This window comes from Pleurodeles waltl, chromosome 2_1, assembly GCF_031143425.1.
Source record: "Pleurodeles waltl isolate 20211129_DDA chromosome 2_1, aPleWal1.hap1.20221129, whole genome shotgun sequence".
Lineage (NCBI taxonomy): Eukaryota > Metazoa > Chordata > Amphibia > Caudata > Salamandridae > Pleurodeles > Pleurodeles waltl.
This window is the reverse complement of record NC_090438.1, coordinates 444,598,431-444,621,509: the sequence shown is the minus strand read 5'-3', so window position 1 is coordinate 444,621,509 and position 23,079 is coordinate 444,598,431.

Genomic DNA, 23,079 nt, shown 5'->3' with positions numbered 1-23,079 from the left:
AAGATATATTGATGATGTTTTAATGATCTGGACTGGATCGGAACAACTATTAAAGGAATTCTATGAATACATTAATTGTAACATCTTCAATATTAAAATGACGTATGAATTCAGCAAGAACAAAGTCTGTTTTTTAGATCTAGAGATATCCGTCACAGATAATAAGATTCATACGAAAGTTTACCGCAAACCAACAGCCTGCAATTCGGTATTACATGCAGAAAGTGCGCATCCTAAAAGTCAAATTTCAGCCATCCCATTTGGGGAAATGACCAGATTGAAAAGAAATTGCAGCGATCCCAATGTATGCAACATAGAACTAAATAAATTGGAAGATAGATTCACACAGAGAGGCTATTCCAAGCGTGTCATCAAAACAGCAAGGAAAAAGATTGATCAAACATGTAGAACCACCCTACTGGGTCAAAAGACAAAGATGCGAGACAGTTCACCATACAGAGCAATGAGTTTTTGTACGGCATATAGCCAAAACAGTCACAATATATATCACATTCTATGTAAACATTGGAATGTTCTACAGACAGATGAAACACTTGCTGCTTTACTTCCTAAGAAACCTAAAATGATTCATAAAAGAGGTAAAACTATCAGAAATGAAGTCTGTAAAAGTTTCTTACCACCTCTAATGGAAAGTAAAACAACATGGCTTCCGAATAAAATTGCGGGTTTCTATAGGTGTGGTAATTGTAATATGTGCAGTATGGCATTGCATAAAACCACTGAATTCAGCTACAATGGTAGTGACAAATATAAAATCTCCACTTTTATTAACTGCAATACGAAATTTGTGGTATACATATTGGAATGCATATGTGGCCAGATATATGTGGGCAGCACAATAAGGCCCTTGAAGGAACGTATTCAAGAACATATCAGAGCCCTAAGAAATTATGACATAGCATCACCGCTAGTACGGCATGTTAAAGATAAACATCCAGTAACTGAGGTTCCATTAATAAAATATATGGGTATAAATCAAATCCCGGTGAACGCTAGGGGTGGCAACAGAACATTGGACTTGCGTAAAAATGAAGCAAAATGGATTATCAAATTAAGAACGATTGAAATGGGCATGAATTTGGATGATGAGTTGTACCATTTCCTCTGAATATATCCATTTGGCATACTATGAATGTAGAACAACACACAAATGATATGAGTCACTAACTTTGTCAATATCCTTTCTATTTCGTGTCCTTGAAAGATAGGGAGGGTTCTTTCCCTTCTCATTTGAATTTTCTATATGTTGGGAAGACCGGTTACGACTTCACTCTATATGTTCACTGAGGTGACATTTGTGTACATACTGGGAGTAGAAATTACTTTACCATCATGATATTGGGTGGTTGAAAATGTATTTCTTTGGTTGGCAAATAGGTGACAATTTGTCTTTATTGGGGGGTAATATTTACAAAATATGAACCACTTCAAAATGGCCGCCGCGGTTCCATAGGCAGGTGCGTTTTCTTTCTTTTCCAGCTAATGAATTATGTTGAAGTGCTAACGCGGTGTTTAAAATAACGGCGAAGGATTTGAAGTATTGAAATCGTCGTCTTAGAATGTCTACATACGATATAGACGAGATTTCGTCCTGACTTTGTGTTAGTTTTCACTCAATAGGAACCACTTCAAAATGGCCGCCGTGGTTCTATGGGTAAGCTTCTGTCCGTTGTTAGTCCTAATGAACTCGGTTTGAGTACTAATGTGGCGCGCAAAATGCCGGCGAGGGATGTACACTTCCTTTGGAAAAGTCGGGGAGAGTGAGACGAGGTACAGAGGCCCTCGATGCTCTCGCTGAGATACATCGGGAAATAGAACAGGGACGAGATTTAAGAACAGAGAGAGAGGCATATAGGTAAGTGTATGGTAGAAGTTTGGGAAATGTATTCTATGTAATTCAATGAAAAATGGAGCATTATTAGAATGCTGGCTCCATTACCAGGATAGTGTGGAGACATTGGTATAAAAAATGATTATATAGGAATTGAGGTCCTTTTAGGGAGGAAATTGGATTTATTGTAATTATTTGTATTTCAATTGGTTCCTTAATACATGAGATTTGCGAATTCAATGAAAAACGGAGCACTATTAGAATGCTGGCTCCATTACCAGGATAGTGTGGAGACATTGGTATAAAAGATGATCACATAGGAATTGAGTTCCTTTTAGGGAGGACATTGGATTTATTGTAATTATTTATATTTCAGTTGGTTCCTCAATACATGAGTTTTACGGTTCCTGTAATTTAGATTCATTTTGAAGACAGCAAGGAAGTGACTGATTATGATTAAAACAGGTCAGTAATTGCACTACAGTACACTTTATTGGCATTCCCTAAATTTTGCCAAGTGAAATGGGAGTAACTAAATTATCACGTTCCCCCTCCTTCTTCATAGAGGATGATAAATGGTATATGATTATACGGACATAGAAGCAAATAAAGGTATATATTTATTAGACTCTCTTTCCTCACCATTACACAATGAGGGGTTATTCTGGGCTATAAGTAGTTTACGTTTGAAAGAAAAGAAATTGTAGACATAAATTGATCAAATGCCAACGAAAAAGAAATTCATTTACACTTGGGCTTGCATGTTGCATGGCTAACTATCGCTGTGGCTTCAACAGACCTATCCTTGGGTACATGGGAAATATATTGTTGGATACTTCAAATAAACACTTCACCACTGAGGTTGTGGTGGTGGTTTTCTTCCTTTTCTCTGAAGTTTCTTGTTTAGCTTCAAACCAAGAGAAATAGTATAAATAATATGCACTTTTAAGAGCTTGTGTACTTAATTGACCAAAGAATTTATCAGTTTTTTGTATTTTGGAAAGGGAAAGGATAAAATATTGGATGTGTATTTATTTTAATATTTGTATATATTGTATATATATATTTGTTATAATTGATTGTTATATGTTGTGATTCTCTCAGCCTTGAAGAAGTCCAGTCAGGACGAAACACGTGTCGGCTGATGGCTTTTCATTCTTTTTCTACATTTTGTGTACTGTATATATGTTTATATGGTTATGTGTAGGCTGATGGCTTTTCATTCTTTTTCTACATGTTGTGTATATATGTTTATATGTCTATGTGTATAATATGATATATTCTTTTGTATTAAAATTCTCTATTTGCATGGACATTTCTGTTTGGTTAGTTTTATATGAGTACATGGTTTTTCTCTTTGGTTAGTTATTGTTTATTTCAGAAAAGGAAGATTTATCAATTAGCAATTTAGTTTGATCATACTAGATTCTCTCATGTCATCTCATTTTGATAATATAATAGTTTAGACATTGATTGTTGATGTGCCCCACTGAATTGTTTGTTCATTATTAAAACGGGTCTACTATTGTAAACCCGGAAGTACATATCAAGGCAACGATGTGTGTCAGTGTATGAGCACTCAAAAGTTTTTTCCTATATGTTTAGAATGTGCATTTATTTCAAGTTATGAGTTGCCTTTTGTTGTTGATTCTTTCGACTTTTGGACTTGGTCATCTTCTTCTTGTCAGGTCTGCAGGTCCAGGAATCCGCTGTTTGTTGTTTGCAGACTTGGTTGGTTCTTGCAATAATTCCAATCACGTGGTGTAGTGCGTCCTAAGGAAACTTGCAGTACTTTACACCTGCTTTTCTGGGCTCTGGGGTGGGGTAATTTACTTACCTTTACTGCATTCTTACTCTCCCAGTGATTCTGCACACACTACACTTGTCTAGGGGGGAATTAGTGATTTGCATTCCCATTTTTTAGGATATGGTTTGTGTTGCCCCTAAACCTATTTTCTCTGATTGCGTTCTATAGCATTTCCTATTGTTTGCACTATCCTATGTCTAATTACTGACCTTATTTTGGTATCTAGTGTATATATTTTGCATAATACTTACCTCCTGAAGGAGTATTGCTTCTAAGATATTTTTGGTACTGTGTCACCCAAAAACACTACCTTTATTTTCGGTACCACTGAGTATTCCCTTTACTTGTGCATAAGTGGGTTTGCAGGAGCTTTGCATGTCTCCTAGTTCAGCCTAAGCTGCTCTGCTATAGCTACCTCTATCAGCCTAAGCTGCTAGAACACTACTACTTCACTAATAAGGGATAACTGGACCTGGTATAGGTGTAAGTACCCAAGGTACTCACTACAAACCAGGCCAGCCTCCTACAACTAGCACTTTAGTGGCTTAGGATGAATAATATGAATAAGATTGCATTTAATCAGAATGTTTATAACATGAACACTTTAAAATTTTTAATTTGTACATTTTCATAGCAGCATACATTGGTCACACTTGCTATTAAATGGTACCAGTAGTTTCAAGTTTCCTGTGAAGATTATGACTGAGATTGGTTTTCAATCAGGAATGGTCTATGGCACTATCACTTTAAAATGCAAGTTTTTGTACAGTAATTTATATCTGCTGTAGGAGGCTGGCCTGGTTTGCGCTAGGTACCTATGGTACTTACACCTTTTACCAGGCTCAGGTATCCCTTATTAGTGTAGTGTAGTCAGTGTCTAGAAGCCAGGATTTTTAGAGGTAGCTGTGGATGAGCAGCCAAGGCTTACCGAGGAGATGTGCAAAGCTCATGCAATACCCCTGTAGTCACACACAGTACTTACACACATGAAACCAAAAAAACACAGGCCCCCATTATGACATTGGTGGTAAGTACAGCTTACCACCATGCCGACTACCGCCAACATACCGCCACGGTTTACCGCTACCCATATTATGACACACACATAACAATCCGTCACCATACAGACACACACACAAGTCCGCCAGCCCAAAGGTCAGTGATAAACTGGCGGTATCCATACCCACACCGTTACCCCAACAGAACTACACCCACAACATTATGACCCACAAATCACCACAGCAGAAATTCAACCACGGTAAACCACTGGAGGTACATACTGTTGCGCTCAAAATACACACAACCTAACAAAACAACACTACATTGGACAATTCAAAATACACACACCTGACACACATACACACACCACACCCACACACCCACAACACTAGAAAACACACATCCACATCACCCACAACCCTTTATGACTCAAAAAAATTGACAACTGAGAGAGAAACACACCAGGAGCACCCTCAGAACCATAGCCACAGAACACAATCACCCATACACCATCCACGCACCTTACAGCACACACCCCAACATATCACCACACACATCCTCACACACACCACTCACACTACACTCATGGCACCACAAAGACACCCCAGGTTCTCAGAGGAGGAGCTAAGGGTCATGGTGGAGGAAATCATCCGGGTAGAGCCACAGCTATTCGGATCACAGGTGCAGCAGACATCCATTGCTAGGAAGATGGAGCTATGGCGGAGAATCGCAGACAAGATCAATGCCGTGGGACAGCACCCCTGAACAAGGTATGCCATGAGGAAGAGGTGGAACGACCTACGGGGGAAGGTGTGTTCCGTGGTTGCAAGACACCAGGTAGCTGTACAGAGGACTGGCGGAGGACACCCACCTCCTCCCCCACAACTAACAACATGGGAGGAGCAAGTCTTGGCAATACTGCATCCGGAGGGCCTGGAAGGAGTAGCAGGAGGACTGGACTTTGGTAAGTCAACTCTTTACTACTTTTACTCCCCCACCTACATGCCATCACAAACCCCCACCCTTACACTCACTCCCATCACTTCACCACCTCCCACATACCCCACCATCACAACCCATGCATCCCAATACCAAGTCCTGCATGCAACACCAATGCATGGACACCCCTCACAGACCTGAATGGACACCTATCACCATTGCATGCAGACTAGAGACAATCACCTGGCAAACCAAATAACAACTCACAGAAGGAAAAGCTGCCAGGGCAAAAACAACCATAGAGGACAACCCACCCATGCACAATATCCACACTCAGAAACAACACTGCATTTACATCCCCACATGTCCCCCACCCAATGTCAGCAGAGAGAAGGTGCCAGCAACATCCAGTCCCCCCACAGAAGAGGCCCACAGGGATGACAGCACCTCTGGTCACCTGGATCTGGATGACCAAGCTGGCTCATCACAGATCTTCGGTTACCCAGGCACAATTCTATACCACCACAGAGCCTCCCCACCTCAGGAAACACCACCATAGCACCCACCCAGCAGGCCCATACCTCTGTCCCCAGGACACGTCAATCAGCAGTGTGTACACCACTACAGGGACCCCAGGCCACTCCACAAACAGAGGACGATCAGGGACCTGGGGTCAGTGGCAGTGGGCACAAGGTTCAGGGGACAGAGGCACAACAGTGAACCTTGGAGGACCGCTGTGCGACAGAGGGAGGACTGGGAAAGGGAACCGACTCTCCACGAGGCACTCACCAACATCCTGGGAGCATACCACCATTCCCGGGAGACGATGGGCCATATACTGGACAAGATGCAGGAGACCCAGCGGCTGCAGGAGGGACAGTACCTGGGGATCAGGGAGGACCTGAACGACATCCACACCACCCTGGCCACCATTGCAGGGGTGCTGGCAGACATGGCCAACACCATGAGGGAGGCAGTGGCACACCACCGGGCCCCTGACACTAGCCATACCGATGAACAGCCCTCCACCTCCACTGCCGCTAGGGAACAGAAGGCCCCATCACTGGAACAACAGGCCACCAGCACCCATTCAGAAGGAGAACCCTGCAGAAGGAGAACCATCTGCAAATGGTCCCTGCGATCCAGGCAGAAGCCAGAGAACATTGCCAAAACCCCTGCCAAGAAATAAGACTCTCCTGATGGTCACCCTTGTGTCCCACTCTGTCACCCTGTCCATCTTGACTCACCATTGCTCCCCTTCCTATGCTCCCTTGGACAATGCACCTGTGATACAAAGAGCCTGAACTCTATCCTGGACTTCCACCATCACCCCAGCCCAATGCAATACCCCTCCACTTATTAGCACTTAAATAAACACCCTTTAAAAAAATACAACTATGGAGTATGTCAAATGATGTAACTATGTATTAGTTTAACAAGGTTTAAACACTGCAATACGACTGTACAGTAATGTATACATAGGAATGACCTGTAGTTGGCTGCAGTCAACACACCAGGTGCCAGAGTAGGGCACAGATATCTGAAAAAAGAGATCCAAAGGGTGCAGTAAGTGGCCATAGTATTGGGAGAATCTGCCTACCATGTACAATGTCAAATACAAAAAGTGTCAATGCAAAGTGAAGTTTACAGTGTCTTACCTGTGTGTCACTGGAAGTACTGTCATATAATAACTGTTCTGTTGTCCTCATCTTCATCCTCTGCCTCCTCATCTTCACTGTCCACAGGGTCCACTACTACCACACGCCCATCTCCAGCCTCATCCTCCTGCAGAAAAGGTACCTGGCGTCTCAAGGCAAGGTTATGCAACATACAGCATGCCACGATTATCTGGCACACCTTCTTGGGTGAGTAGTAGAGGGATTAACCTGTTCGATGGAGGCAACAAAACTTGGCCTTCAGGAGGCTGAATGTCTTCTCTATTATTCTCCTTGTTCGCCATGTGCCTCACTGTAACATTCCTCTGCCCTTGTCCTAGGATTCATATCGAGGGACAACTGTTAGACACACACTAACCCTTAGGGCCCACACCATACCCATATACCAACATCCACTGGGTGGGAACCAGGGCTCTCCTCTTAGCCACACCCGCTGCCTCTGGAGTTGAGCCATCACATATGGGATTCTGCTATTCCTCAGGATATAGGCATCATGCAAAGAGCCAGGATACTTTCCATTGACATGGGAGATGTACTGGTCCACCAGTCACACTATCTGCACATTCATGGAGTGAAAGCTCTTTCGATTTCCGAACACCTGTTCATTTCTCCTGGTGGGGGGAGACAAATGCAATATGTGTACCATCAATAGCCGCAATAATGTTGGGGATATGTCCCATTGCATAGAGGTCAGCTTTAACTGTGTCCAAATCCTCCACCTGGGGGAAAACAATGTAGCTGCCCATGTGTTTAATCAGGGTAGACAACACTCTGGTCAGCACTATTCAGAACACTGGCTGAGACATTCCTGCTGCCAAGCCCACTGTCACTTGGAAGGAGCCAGTTGCCAAGAAATGGAGAACAGATAGGACTTGCAAAAGAAGGGTGATCCTGGTGGGCTGATGGGTAGCAGATATCAGGTCAGGCTCCAATTGGGCACACAGCTCTATGATAGTGACCCTGTCCAGTCTATAGGTGAGGATGATGTGTCTGTCCTCCGTTGTTGCCAAGTCCACCAGGGGTCTGTACACAGGGGATGTCTCCATCTCCTAATCATCCGCAGCGGTTGTAATCTAGGGGGACAAACGGGGAGCAGCTGGTCAATAAACCACATTTCCAAACACTACACTGCATTGCATGTTGTGACTGTAGCAGTATGTTGTTGGATAGGCCCAAATGGAGCCTATGTGTACTGTGACACAGTTAGGTGCCATGGCCTGCCCCCCCTGAAATGCCATCCACCTGTCCTATGTAGATGGACATGTGGAAATTATGTAATGCCGCTGACGTTGTGTGCCATTGTGGGATGCGTTCGAGTACTGCCATGCAGCTCATCATTGGTTGTCATTGGGCCCTATGGTTTACAATGGCCAATAATGATGTACGCCGGCGGTGACAGTAGGCACCGCCGCGGACATGACTGCCATTTTCTATCTGTTCACTCACCTTCTACCTGACCTTCAACAGGAGAGGACCTACACTGCAAGTGCTGCTGTGACCTGTGTCTAGAACCGACCATGGCTTGTGTCACTGGGGAAAGGGCCTCTGCCTTCATTGTTGTGGAGTTTGAGAGACTGGTGGATGGGGTCCTACCCCAGTACCGAATGCTGTATGGGCCTCCAGACCAACAGGTGAGTACACTGTAAGCACGATGCAAGAGGCATGGATGCATGGAATGCTTTGTGTGAGGGCCTCGTGTAGGGGGGTTGGTGGAAGGGTTCCGGGCAGCATGCTGCATGTATGCTGGGCAATGTCTGTGCGTAAGGGGATGTGAGGGCTATGGTGGGCCATGAGTGTAACAGGCCGGACAGTATGACTGATACATTTTTCTGTGTTTCTTTTTCTGCAGGTCAGCGCCCATCAGAAATAGGGTATATGGCGCGCCATCACCAAGGACATGCGGACCCTGGAGGTCTACGGCAGGCGGAGCACCCACTGTCGCAAACGGTGGGAGGACCTGAGATGCTGGGCACAGAAGACAGCTGAGGCCCAGCTGGGGATGGCCTCCCAATGAGTAAGGGGTGCCCATCGAACCCTGCCCCGCCCCGATGGCCCGCATACTGGTGGTTTCCTATCCGGAGCTAGATGGGCGCTTGAGGGCATCACAGCAGCCACAAGGGGGTGAGTACAATTTCCCAATACACTACTTGCGCGTGGTGGGGTGGTCTCCGGGTGGGGGATGTGGGCCTGTAAGTGCCCCTAGGACAGGCTGAACATTGCAGGGTAGGTCCCATGTTGGGCAGGGTATGACGTGAACCAACTAAAACCAAGCTAGTAGGCATCCACTACTGGGCAGGGGTCTGTGACTGTCAGGTATGCTGCTATTGGCAATAGGTATTCCTGTCCATGGGCTGGTGACTAGCATTGTGACTTGTAGTGCTTTGCGTAGTGCGTAGGGATGTTCCCTGTGTGTGTGTGTATCGTGAACGCCAACTGTGGCTTTGTTGCTGCCAATGACCAAGTGTACCCTTTGTCTCTCCCCCCCTTTTTGTTTTGTCACCCTGTGCTAATGCATTAGCATTGTCTGGTGAAGAAGCAGAGGCACCGGCGACGGAGGGAGCTGCATTGCACGGGGCCCTGGAGGCCGAATCCACCAACGGTAAGGGCACCACTGGGACAGAGGTGGAGGAGAGCACCATGCCGGAGACAGGAAGGGACAGTTCTGACAGTGATACGTCCTCCGATGGAAGCTCCCTGCTGGTGGTGGACACCTCTGTGCCCATCCCAACAGGTACAGCTGTCACCCCCCGTACCAGCACTTCCCTCTCAGCAGCCTCTCAGTGAGTTTCCCGTGCCAGCTCAACCAGGAGTGTGGGCATCTCCTTCGCCCCAGGCCCCTCAGGCCCTGTCCCAGTTAGCCCTGCTGCCCTGAGTGAAGAGGCTATTGACCTCCTGTGATATAATTCTGTTGGGCAGTCAACCATAGTGTATGCTGTCCAGGGCCTGGCAGCCCATTTGCAACGAACAAGTGCATTCCTGAAGGGCATTCACTCTGGGATGGCAGCCTAACAGAGATCAATCCAGGCTCTGGCCTCCTCCCTGGTGGCAGCCAATGTCCCTGTCTCTATTCTCCCCCTCCAACTTTCTCTCCCCAGTCCCATTCCCCTCAACCCCAACCTATCCCAAGCACACATTCAGACCAGCATGCACCCAGAACAACACACAGGAGTGGCTCAGGCAAACACACGCACCACATATCATCCCACAGGCACTCACACAAACACCATCCAGATGCACAAATACCAACATCCACTGCCTCCATTGTGACTCCCTCCTCCTCGTCATCAACCACCCTCCCAGTAGCGTCTCCACTCACACCTTCATGCACTAGATCCTCATCCACTACCACCATCACCAGTACGCCTATCACTACGCACTCTTCACTGACAGTCACCACGCCCACATCCATGCACACGTCTCCTGTGTCCTCTCCCACTGTGTCTGTGCCCCCTCCTCCCAAAGTGCACACTTGCAAGCACTCAGACATCCAACAGCCATCCACCTCGCAACAGCATCCAGCCCATGCACCTGGACCCAAACACAGCAGACACCCAACTCCTACAACCACTTCTTCTTCCTCCACTCCCAATCCTTCACCCTCTTCCTGCCCCAGTTTCCCTAAGAAGCTTTTCCTCTCCGCTGTTGACATCTTCCCTAACCCTACCACCGTCATTCACGTCAGGTCAGGGTGGTCAAAACCCAGACGAGCACCTCAGCCACCCAGTCCACGCCCACAGTAGTGTCTGCAGCTACTGCAGGGGGGGAGAGGCTCCAGGGAACCAGGCATTAGCACTGAAAGTGTGCCTGCACCAGCTGCCAAGAGAAAGGGCAAGGATGCACCACCAGCTGCCAAGGGGAAGAGCAAGGATGCTCCACCAGCTACCAAGGGGAAGGGCAAGAAGGCACCATCAGCTGCCAAGGGGAAGGGCAAGGGGCTTGTACCTGCAGGCAGGAAGGACAGGAGACCTGGTGCTGGGATTGATCTGAGCCCCTACCACCAACCATGGCGGTTCAGACATCTGAGGCTGTAGGGAAAGGGCTGGAACCTCCCCCCACCACTGGCATCCCCCGACAGCTGCACCGCCACCTGCACCACCACCAGCACCACTGCCAGCAGCAGCAGCCCTAGTGGGCAGCCATCCAAGGCTGCAGGGGAAGGGCTGGAGCCTTTCCCCACCACTGCCTGCACCGCCAGAAGCACCACTGCCAGCAGCAGCAGCCCCAGTGGGCAGCCATCCGAGGCTGCAGGGGAAGGGCTGGAGCCTCCCCCCACCACTGGCATCCCCCACACCAGCATCGCCACTGGCGGCGGGCAGTGTGTTGTCCTGCCTCCATGGGCTGTAGTGCGTCCTGGACCTAGCAAATCATGTAGGTGTGACACCCAGGTGAGAGACTTTGACCTTGCACTCCCCAATTGCTGCATCACAGGGCACAAGGCCCCCTCCAAAACCAGTGGAGAAGCCATCCACTCACCCCCTCCTTGCCAGGATGAAGCACACTGGACACTATGCCCCCTCCATAACCAGTGGAGAAGCAATCCATTCACCCTCTCCTTGCCAGGATGAAGCACACTGGGCACAATGCCCCCTCCAGAACCAGTGGAAGTAGTCACTCACTTAAGAGACTGTGGCCTTGCACTCCCCAGGACCAAGCAGTGAGCAAACCACCAACTAGAGAGACTGTGGCTTTGCACTCCCCAGGACCAAGCAGTGGGCAAACCACCCACTTGAGAGACTGTGGATTTGCACTCCCCAGGACATCACACAGGGCATGCAGCCCCCTCCAGGACCAGTGGTGTTGTACCATCTTTCAGCTGAGGTGCATCTCCTTTCCCTGTCGGTACAGGGTGTATAAATAATGTTACTGCATCTGTTTGTGTGTATAGTGTTGGGGGTGTTGCATGTGTGCGTCACTCTATTTTTCCTCCCCCCCCCCTTGTGTGCTAAGTGGCAGTGCTCACCATGGTGTCTTCGCCGGCATTGCTGTTCGTAGTGCATGAGGAGGTATACAAGCATGGGGAGATGTGCAACTCGGGCTCCATGGCATTGTGGTTCTTCCTTTAGTCTCCAGAGGTGAATCCTTTGCCCTCTGTGTACTGTTTCCGCCGTGCTTTTGATGTCATTGGTACGGCCCCGGAAACCGTGGCGGATAGGCCTGTTGTAATACAGTGGGTGGTTCACTGTTTTCTGCCTGGCTGTTGGCATTTATGCTGCGGTGCTTGTTGCTACTTACGTGGCGGTCGGTGTGTTAAAGTGGCTGTTACTGTGGGCAGTTTCCGCCGTGGTCATAATTCCATTTGTTTATCGCCGGCCTGTTGGCTTAATTATCTCTGCTTTATCACCGACCGAAAGGGTTGTAATGGGGCCTCAATGTTACAAAAATAAAGGTACTTTATTTGGTGACACAATTACCAAAAATTCCATAGAGTCTGTACTCCCTTAGGAGGTAAGTACTACTCAATTTATTAACACTTTTATGCAGAAAGAGGCACAAAATAGTTAGAAAACAGTGCAATTAGTGAAAATCACAACAGAGAGAAATAGCCCTAGGGGGAGCACAAACCATATACTAAAAAAGTGTGATGGGAAAGTTGGCCCCACACCTAGGTAAGTGGAGTGTGTAGAGGGGAGCTGGGAGTAATAAGAAAGCCCAAAGGTAAGTACCAAAACACCACCCAGCAACCAGGAAAGAAGGAGTATATCACTGTAAATTCCCCAGAACACCCACTTGGAAGAAAATAAGAATAATGAACAGCCCTGAAGATACTGCAAGACACCACGGTGGATTCCTGGGCCTGAAGACCTGTGGAAGAAGGGGGCCAAGTCCAAAAAGCACAGAAGAGTCCAGGGAGAACAGGAGCCCCTGCTAACCTGGATGAAGGTGCAAAAGAAGAACCACCGGTAACGACAACAGTCAGTACTGCACCCAAGAAGACGGATGTGGGTTCCTGGGTGTGCAGATAATGTGCCATTCTGGATGGAAGATTGCCGTTTGGTTTGCGTAGCTGGATTCCACCAACAAACCTTGGCACACACAAAGCTCACGGTTAGCGGAAAATGGCGTTGCCCGGGAGCAGGAGGGAGCTAGTGGACTCTACTTAGGAGGGGAAGTCAGAGGGAGCTCTCAGCAACTCTGAGAGCCCACAGAAGAGCAGGCCACGTACACAGGAGTCCCACAGCATGGGAAGAAATAGGGTACAAAGGGATTGCCCATGCAGCACCACAACAAAGGATCCCACGGTGCCAGAGAACCACTCAGGAAGCTGTGAGTCACAATATGGAATGCTAGGGGCTGGAGCTGCATGGTGCATGAAGAACTTTGTGGAAAGATGCCAAAAACCTTGGCGATTGCAAAACATGCGCGGCATGGGAGTACTATTGTGCATGGGGAGGCAAGCTCTTACCTCCACCAAAGTTGGACAATAGGATGTGAGGACCGTCGGGACCACTTCAGACTACCACCCGTGATGCAGGATCCATGCAACTTATGAGGAGAGGGGACCCACGTAGCCAGCCATAGTTGCAGTGAGGTGCCTGCTGAAGCAGGGGAGTGACTCCTTCATTCCAAGGGAGATTCCTTCGTTCTTCTGATGCAGGCGGAAGACAGGCTGTCCTCTGAGGATGCACGACTAGGAAACAGTTGCAGTTGCTGGCAGGAGCTGAAGATACAATGTTGCAGAAGTCATCTTTGCTTGTTTGTTGCAGTTTGTAGAGTTCCTGGAGGGTCCAAATGCAGTTTCTTTAGTGAGAAGGTGAAGTAAAGGATGTAGAGGATTCCTACTGGAGTCTTGCAATACAAATCTGAAGAACCACCAAGAGAGAAACCGTAAAAAGCCTTGAAAGGGGGATTGGTCAGCTAAACAAGTAAGCACCTATCAGGGGAGGGCTCTGACGTCATCTGCTGGCACTGGCCACTCAGATGCTCCCAGAGTTCCCTGCCAACTTGGAATGAAAGATGGCAAAACCCAAGGACCCTCTGGAGGAGATCTGAGCACCACAACTGGGGTGGTGATGGACAGGGAAGTGGTCACTCCAATTTCCTTTGTCCAGTTTTGCACCAGAACAGGGACTGGGAGTACATGAACAGGTGTAGACTGGATCATGCAAGGAGGGCACCAAATGTGCCATTCTAAGCATTTCCAGTGGCATGGGAAGGTTACCCTCCCAAGCCTGTAACACCTATTTCCAAAGGGTGAGGGTGTAACACCCCTCCCTCAAAGGAAATCCTTTGTTCTGCCTTCCCGGGCTTGAGCTGATCAAGCAGCAGGAGGGCAGAAACCTGTCTGAGAGGTGGCAGCAGCTGGGGCTGCCTGGAAAACCTTAGAAGGCTGGAATGGCAATACTGATGGTCCTCTTAAGAGCCCCCAGCGAGCATGGAATCATACAACTAATGCTTGAAAAAGTCTTGGTGTATAATTCCAATATGTTTGATACCAAACCTTCCTATGTTCAGACTTACCATTATGTAGCTGGACATAGGTAGTGACCTATGTCCAGTATACACGTAAAATGGCCCGCGCACTCATGAAGTCTGGGAAAATGGTCCTGGAAGTCTTGGGGGCATCCCTGCTAGTGCAGGGGTGCCCCCACACACAGGTACTCTGCACCCTGCCCTCAAGGCTGGAGGGCCTGCTATAGGGGTGACTTATAAGTGACCTGGTGCAGTGTAAACAGCAGTTGAAAGAGTGCATATACCTTTTCACACAGGCTACAATGGAAGTCCTGTAGAAGCCTCGGCATGGGCTTCGTATGGATGGCAAAAGATATGCTGCCACCCATAGGGATCCCCGGGAACCCCGATGCCTTGGGTTCCTAAGTAGCATATACTAGGAATGTATAAGGGGGCACCAATATGCTAATTTTGGGTGAAATACTGGGTTACCAGTATGCAACAACAACATTTAAAGGTGGGAGAACATAGTCAATGGGGCCCTGGTTAGCAGGATCCCAGTGAACACAGTCAAGCACACCGACATCAAGCAGAAAATGGGGGTAACCATGGCAAAAACAAGGCACTTTCCTACACCATTGCAGGCCCCTTCCACACAAAGTGCTTCATGTGACAGCGCAGTATTTACCAGGTGGCGTTAAGCTGTGGCTTAACACCACCTTGTAAATACGGTGATGTGCATAGCACCACCCGAGGGTCACAAAAGGTAATGCAGCGGTGGGGCTAGGGACTCTTAAATATGCTCCATAGTCTATTGTTCAGAAAATGCACACTAAAATTCACTTTTTTAGCTATGAATAGACAATGTGATGTTTTGGTTCCACCCTGGCATATAACTTATCTTTGTCAATCACAGATTTGCAGATTGGCTGTTTGGCTCATCCTCATTTGACATTGTCAGACAGTGTCACAAGCAGATTGGACTTGCAGACTGACATGAGCAGTGTACATGGATTAGACCAGCTACGGTTTGCATCAGATGAGTGGTGTGTGGATTCTATACCCAGACTGTCAGGACAGTGGTTTGGAAGTTTCCTTTTCCACAAAATAGACCCGTTTCTTATTGGAGGTGGCTTAAATGTTGACATGTGTGTGTCCATTTGTGTTTAACACATGTCATGATATGTTATCCAGACACCATAATTTTGGTTTGTGTTGTATAGGACCTAACTTGTGCATAGTTATAAGTGTGTTTCCTCATTGCAGAGAAATGTTCATATGTCTGAAAACTGGCATAGATCAGTTGCAAGCCCACAGATACATGACCATGGTAACTGGAATGTCCCATGACTGGGGAGATTAGTACTCACATCTTCTTGTTTAATGAGGTATGGTCATTTGGGAGGATGAAGTATGAGTATGTGATAAGGCATTAGCTGAATATACATTAAAATGATCTGTCTGCCTTCTGGGATGGTGATAGGTGGACATGTCCCTAATTTCTGTATTCTGCGGGTTGATAGTGAATGACACCTAAGCTGAAACAATATATTGTCCGCAGCATGACTTAACAATGTGCTGATTGCCATGCTACAAATAAATATGTGGAGCTGTACAATACATGTGACTTGTGTCATGTGTATTTTTCAATACCAATGCAATATGTATCCTATTTGTCAAGTACATATGCGATGATCATAACAGATGTATAACATTGTAGAGGAACATTTTGGTACAATAGTTGTCATACATGACAGTTGGATATGCTAGATAAATTACACTTACGCAGGATCTGTGAGAACGTGTTTTTTATTGGAGAGCGCAACAAAATTATTCAGTTATGGTGGATGAAATCCTCAGGGTAGCAGCTACAAAATTGAGAAACACAAGTCCAGTGTCCTTGCACCACATGAAAGTGGAGTTGGGTATCAGTATAGTCAATGGGGTGTATCACTCACACACAAGGGGAAACAATCAGGATAGGTTCACTTCCTGGCAGTGGATTTAGTCTTAGCATCTGATCCTCTTAGATGTCTGGGTGGACATCCATGTTTGTGGGGGGTTTGTCTCCTGCAAAGGGTGGAGTGTCTGAGGCATTCCCTTCCTCTGGCAGGGCCTCAATTCCACTAGTAGCAAGGGATATAGATTTCGAGGGGCCTGATGTCTAATGGCTAGTGGAAGAACCCTGATAGTGGGTGCCAGGGTCATGTTGATGTACATCAGCACCCCTGCAAGGAAAGTTAGGATGTCATTTTGGGCCTGACATTGCTGCATGGCTTCCTGGTGTCTATCTGATCCCCCTCATCATGGTCACTACCTGGCCCATCATGCCTTGGGAATTCAGGTAGGCTCCTAAGACTTGAGAGATGGTCTCCTAGTCAGTATTGTCCCTTGGAGCCCCAATCTCTACCATGTACCTGTGCTCCTGGCATAGTGTACCCATTGCTATTGGTGGCAGGACCATTATTGTAAGGGGTGAGATTAGGAGATTCAGGTACCAGTACTATGGGATACACAATGGAAGAGACTATCCTTGGGACACAGTTTGGGGGGGAGAATGATTGCTTGTGATGTCACTGCAACAGAGCTGGGAGGATTTGTTGTGGCAGGGTGAGGCTGACTACTGTTGACTGACCCGGTGTCCCTGATGGGCCAGCTTTGTCCTCAGTGTCCAGACATCCAGGACTGTTTTCCTCACCATGGCCTTCATCCAAAGGGATACTGTATGTCTCTGGTATTCTCTCTATGTTGGGGGTGGCAAGGTTACTTGTAGGAGAAGTAGAACACACAGTTGGTGCAAGTGATGGTACTATTGATGTACAAAGTATACAACTAAACATGGTATATGAGATGCACACACTGCCTTTACATGATCCCCTGATATGACAATGACAGCTTCTACTTAATCAGGGTTAGTGCATTGTGGGACACATAAAATTGCTATTGCATACAGCATGCTCCATGGTCTTGGAGTATGTTGATGTTTAAATGGCTGCAAATGCCCTCATATCTTGTCTGAATGAAGACATGACAATGTACATTTCTCTCCTAGTAAGGTGTATGGCATCATTGAGCCAACTAGAAGCTGAAGAATGCACAATGGTCTCAGTGCTGGCACACACAATGGGTGTTACGACTTGCCCTGCCCTCTGTCTGAATGTACTGCACTTGGATCCAGTTTGCCATTTAGGTGTTTCCCCCAGTTGAGTACATAACATTATTAGGGATGTTTCCTCTGAGTCCAGTTTGGTATGAGTCACAGCTGTAGCTGTGACTAGCTTGTAATGATACTTGTAGTGGGACATTGCATAGCTGTCATTGCCATTGACTGTTATATGGTGGACAATTCACTGTTGTTTACTTTGTTACTTTCCCATACAAGACATTTAAAATGTAGTGCACAGTTCTGGTTTTGTTAATGTTCACACAGTGCCTTCTGGGAGTTGTAGTGCTGAAAGTTCTTTGAACTTCATGTGTCCTTCGCAAACACTGTGGCACAAGGTGAGTTTATTTGACATGTGGCATGGCAGTGAGGGGTATTCGGAGATTTGGACAGGGGGTGGTGGGTGGTTTGGTCATTGGATTGGGCAAAAGTGATGAGTGAGCATGCAAGACATAACAGTATGGTGACACGGCTGCTGTAGTGACTCACCTCACTCTACTCCCTCAGGTATTCCTGTCAGGCCCTCAGGATAAAGGATGTCCAATACCTTCTCCTCCCATGATGGGAACCGTGGGGACTCACTTCCAGTCTTGAGGACCGGAAGCTGTTGCCTGGGTGCCATGGAATGTACCTTCTCCCTGAGACCTTTCCACCTCTTCCTGATGTCCTCCATTGTGCATGGGTAACTGCTTGTTGCAGTCACCTTGTCAGCTATTTTTGCCACATCTCCATTTCCCTGCCTATTGATGTTTGCTGGACCTGTGCTTTGAATAGATATAGCTCTACCCTGACAATTTCATTCACCATGACCCTCAACTCATCATTATGAAACGTAGGTGTTTTTGTGGGGACATGTTAATGGTTGTAAAAGACAGTGAGGAAGTGATTAAAAGCATGAATAATGTTTGTGATAGTGTGTGGGTGCTGTGATGAGTTGGTGACGGTAGTTGTGTATTGTGTAGTTTTGTTAATTGTGTGTTGTGTATGTTGTGCAATTGTGGGATGTGTATTGAGTGTAATGTGTAGGGTTGCCTATTGTTTGTTTAGGTAGTTATCATTTATTTGCTAGTGTCTGGCTATGAGTGGTGTTCTGGTTGCCAAGGATTGTGGGTTGTGTAGGGGTGTGTTTTATAGTGCAGTGTGTTGGTGTGTCGGGTATGCGAATGTGTGTCAGGTGTGGGGTATTTGAACTATCCAATGTGGTGTTGTGTTCAGACTGATGTGAGTTCAGACCACTGCGGTTCACACCACCAATGGTTTTCTGCCATGGAATAACCGCTGTTGTGATTTGTGGATCATTAGATCAGATGACTTTTGTTAGGCTGGCTGTGCTGGTGGTTGCAACATTTTTTTTCCATCCTCCAGTGTTCTGGCGGGTTTGGAATTTTTGGCTGTTTTTTGGTGTGTTGAGCTGTGTAACTCTTAATAGGCGGTCAGATGACTGCCAACATGTCAGTGTTTTGGTAGCGGCAACCGCAGCAGTCTGATCCTCAGATCCCCAAACTCGTAATGAGGCCTTTAGTCTATTTCTTGAAGATTTTTCTCATCGGGATAGAATCTGACCTCCCTGGAGCCCTCTTTGGGTACGTTTTGCAGGGGACCTAGGTGAAGATTTCTACCTTCAGACTTAGTCGATTTTTCAGGACGGAAATCTTCGTCTGGACTGAAGTTGAAATTGGATCTGACATCCCGGGAGCCCTCCTTGGATACGCTGCACAGGAAGTACCAGTCTCCACAGCAAGCTGATTTTGAGTCATTGCATTGCCTTTCCAGGAGCCCCGGTGAAATCCTTGAAGTCTGGGGCTTCTGAGCTTTTCAGCCGGACGAACCTGCAAGTCAGGCTGGGTCACGGTTGACGTAAGAGGGCTTGATTCACTACGTCGGGTCGGTCCCATTATGAAGCTTTTTACTAAAAGTTGCCCAATATTCTCCAAATGTATGGTTCTTCTTCCAGAAGGTATTCAAATGTCCTTTAGCTCTGAGTTGCTCCTTGAGGGTTAGGACTCTATCTCCCAGAATGCACCCAGCTCAAACAAACAATTGACTGTGGTAAGCTATTTTCTATGTGTAGAAAACAAGGAGTCCCTTCATGAACCAGTTAAAGCCAGTCAAAGTCCTTTTCGTGGTGAAGCCCAAGTGTGTAGATGCTGCAGTTCTTCAGAGTGTAGTGTAGAGTGAAGGTCAGGGGTCCAGTAGAGCAGTCCTTCTTTTTCTTGTCATGTTCCTGGTAGGGATCTAAGGTGTGGGTGCAGCTCTGCAATACATATCCTTGCTACTGGGGTGGAAAGTCGGGGGCAACTGCCCAATAACAGGCAGACCACCACACTCTAGGAGGACAACTTTCTGGGTAGTGGGACAACAATAATTCCCAGGGAGCAACATTCTTTAAAAATCAAAAAAGGTCCAAATTCAGTTTTGGAGGTTAGTTCCGGCTGAGTCCTCCCACTGGTGTGGCAAAAAAAAATTAAGACACCCCTTTCCTGCCCTCTCCTAATCTAATAAAGTGGGCACCTGGTTGCCTGAGTTTGCAGGAAATGGGGGAGGTCCTGAGCTGCTCCAAATGTCCTTCCCTCCTTTGAAGTCCAGATCGGCTGTTCTTCCCCAATCTTGTTACCTTATCTGCTGAGGCAGAGATCCACCCCCAGGCACTTCCATTGTTCTGAGTCCAGGCCACTTCACACCTCATCAGGCTGGCCAAATAGAGAATGGCAATACAGAGCTGAAGTTGGCAACTTTCAGGTGGAGTTCTAAAACTCTTTTGTTGAACTATTTATATTAGATTCAAAAATGGCAAGTTGTTGGATTTATTACAACAATTCAATTGATGTCAAACGTGAAATAGTTAGTTCCTTTTGGGATTTTGTTAATTAAAAATACCCCCCCCCCCTTCCCCCATTTTAGCCTATAGAGGCCATTAACTAAAATGAGGGAAAACACATTTAGCTATTTTCCCTCACCAGGGCTTATAAAACATCTTTTATAAGGTCCCTGCTTGTGGGTATATTGCAATTACCCCTGGGGGCACCTAGGGCACACCTTAAGGGTGACGTATATATGTAAAGATAATATTGTCATCCTAAACAAGGGGAAGTATATTGCAGAAGCGAACAGACGGCTGATAGGAATAGGGAGCACTATCAAAACTTATTCTGAGATCCCACAAAATAATTTATGGAGGTACTTCACAAGAAATTGTCCATGAAAAAGGACTACTGTATGATGATAAATAATGATATTTAAAATCTGATCATCCTGTAACCCCCACTATATACTTTCTGTCAATAGTCCATAAGGACCAAAACAATCTACCAGGTAGGCCCATTGTAAGCTCAAACATTAAAAGGGAAGAACTACTGGTAGTGGAATTGAAGAAGAAACAAGAAAGATGGGGAGAAACCTATAAGGTACATAATAGAATATGATTTACCCCACCATGAAATAAGAGAACTCTGCAAACAGAAATGGCAAATCCTGAAGATGAAAGAGACACTGGAAGAATCAATTTCAGACTAACCCAATATTACATATAAGAAAACCCCTTCTTTAGGAGACAGATTGACAAGGGCTATATGCAACCAAAAAAGAGAATGGGAGGAACAACAATTTGAGTTAGCTCACAAAAACAAGAAGGGGTTTGGAAGGGCCAAAAGTGAAGGGCTTGTCTTTATGCTTGTAATAAGATACACTTTGAAACACAAAATGGTAGAATCAGTAAGATCATAGAGTGGAAGACTTGCATAACCCCATTCGTGATTTATGTGTTGGAGTGATCCTGTGGAAAAAAGAAACGTGAAATTACTCATTCTTCAGCAGAGAACAAAAATAAATATCAGGCACTTTACATACTCTATGACAAAACATTTATGGGAGTCACATGATGGGGGATATAAGGAATTTGTACTTTTATGTTATCCACAATGTAAGACAGAAAGCCTGCAGAGGGGATAGAGAACAGGATCTGCGGGGAATGGAAAGAAGGTGGATTATATTGATGGGAACAGAACAGCCTTGGTTCTTGAATCTGAATGCAGAATTGCATGTGCACCTTTGATGTTATCATAGATCTTTTGAAAAAATATTGGGACTCTATATGAGATGGTGCCTAGAAAACAGATATATATGTGGTTTCTGTTTCTTTGCGATATGAATTGAGATTTAGATTTAAGTTGCAATGGTATATGGGGTACATTATTATTCATATTGGGGTGAAAGAAAATGCCCCCAAGACTCAAATAACCATACAGACTTTTCTTGGCAATCCAAAGACAGTATTTATTAACTGTTAAGACAGGGAGAAAAACACTGCAGACTGCACCTCAGCCCTGCACACCCTGCCTCTAATGTTTTTTCTCAAATACCTGTTCACAGACAAGCCTTTTTAATCAATTCGATACAATGCTTTATTTCACATAGTAAATCATTCAAAATGATAAAAACACAAAAAAACATTCTTTATTTTTAATTCAGCAATGCTTTATGACACGGTATTCTTTGACCCATGACAGTGTGCGTGCTTCATGGTAAATGTAATTTACATGAAGTGTGTGCTCATTGTCTTATCAGGCTGTAATCTGTTTGTAGGCATGGAAAGTGTGGTGGGGCACTCATGTGCCGATGTTGTAAATGCTTGTGGGTTTGTTAGACATGACTTGGCCTTTACCTGAAACCCCTTTCATGTTTCCTATTCCGTTTTATCCTTAAATTAACCCCATACTTTGCTTGTGTTGGTATGTGGTAGTTAGGCCTTAACTGGTTTCTAACTATGAATGGTTGTGTGGTTTCTGCTTGGGGTCGATGCTGTGTGATATTTTCACATTTCATATTTACTACAGCTTGTTTATTTTTTACATTTCCTACAACATTCACCCCTCTAGTTGATATTTCAAATACTTTGGCCATCATTACAACATTGGCGGTAAATCCCGCTTACCGCCGTACCCTCACCCCATCACTCCAACACCTCACATATGTCCCTCTATCACAACACACACATCCCAATACCAAGCCCTGCATTCAACACCAAACCATGGACACCCATCACCAAAGCATGTCCACTACAGATACCCACACAGATCCCCAAACCAAATATCACACAAGGTCCTAGACAAGAATGTAAGAACTGGGGTACAGGGTCACCTACCCATTGCACACAATGGCACATACAGATGCAATAATCATCACCCAGCACCCACCCAGCGGGCCCATACCTCTGTGCCCAGGACACGTCAAGCAGCAGTCTGTCCACCACTACAGG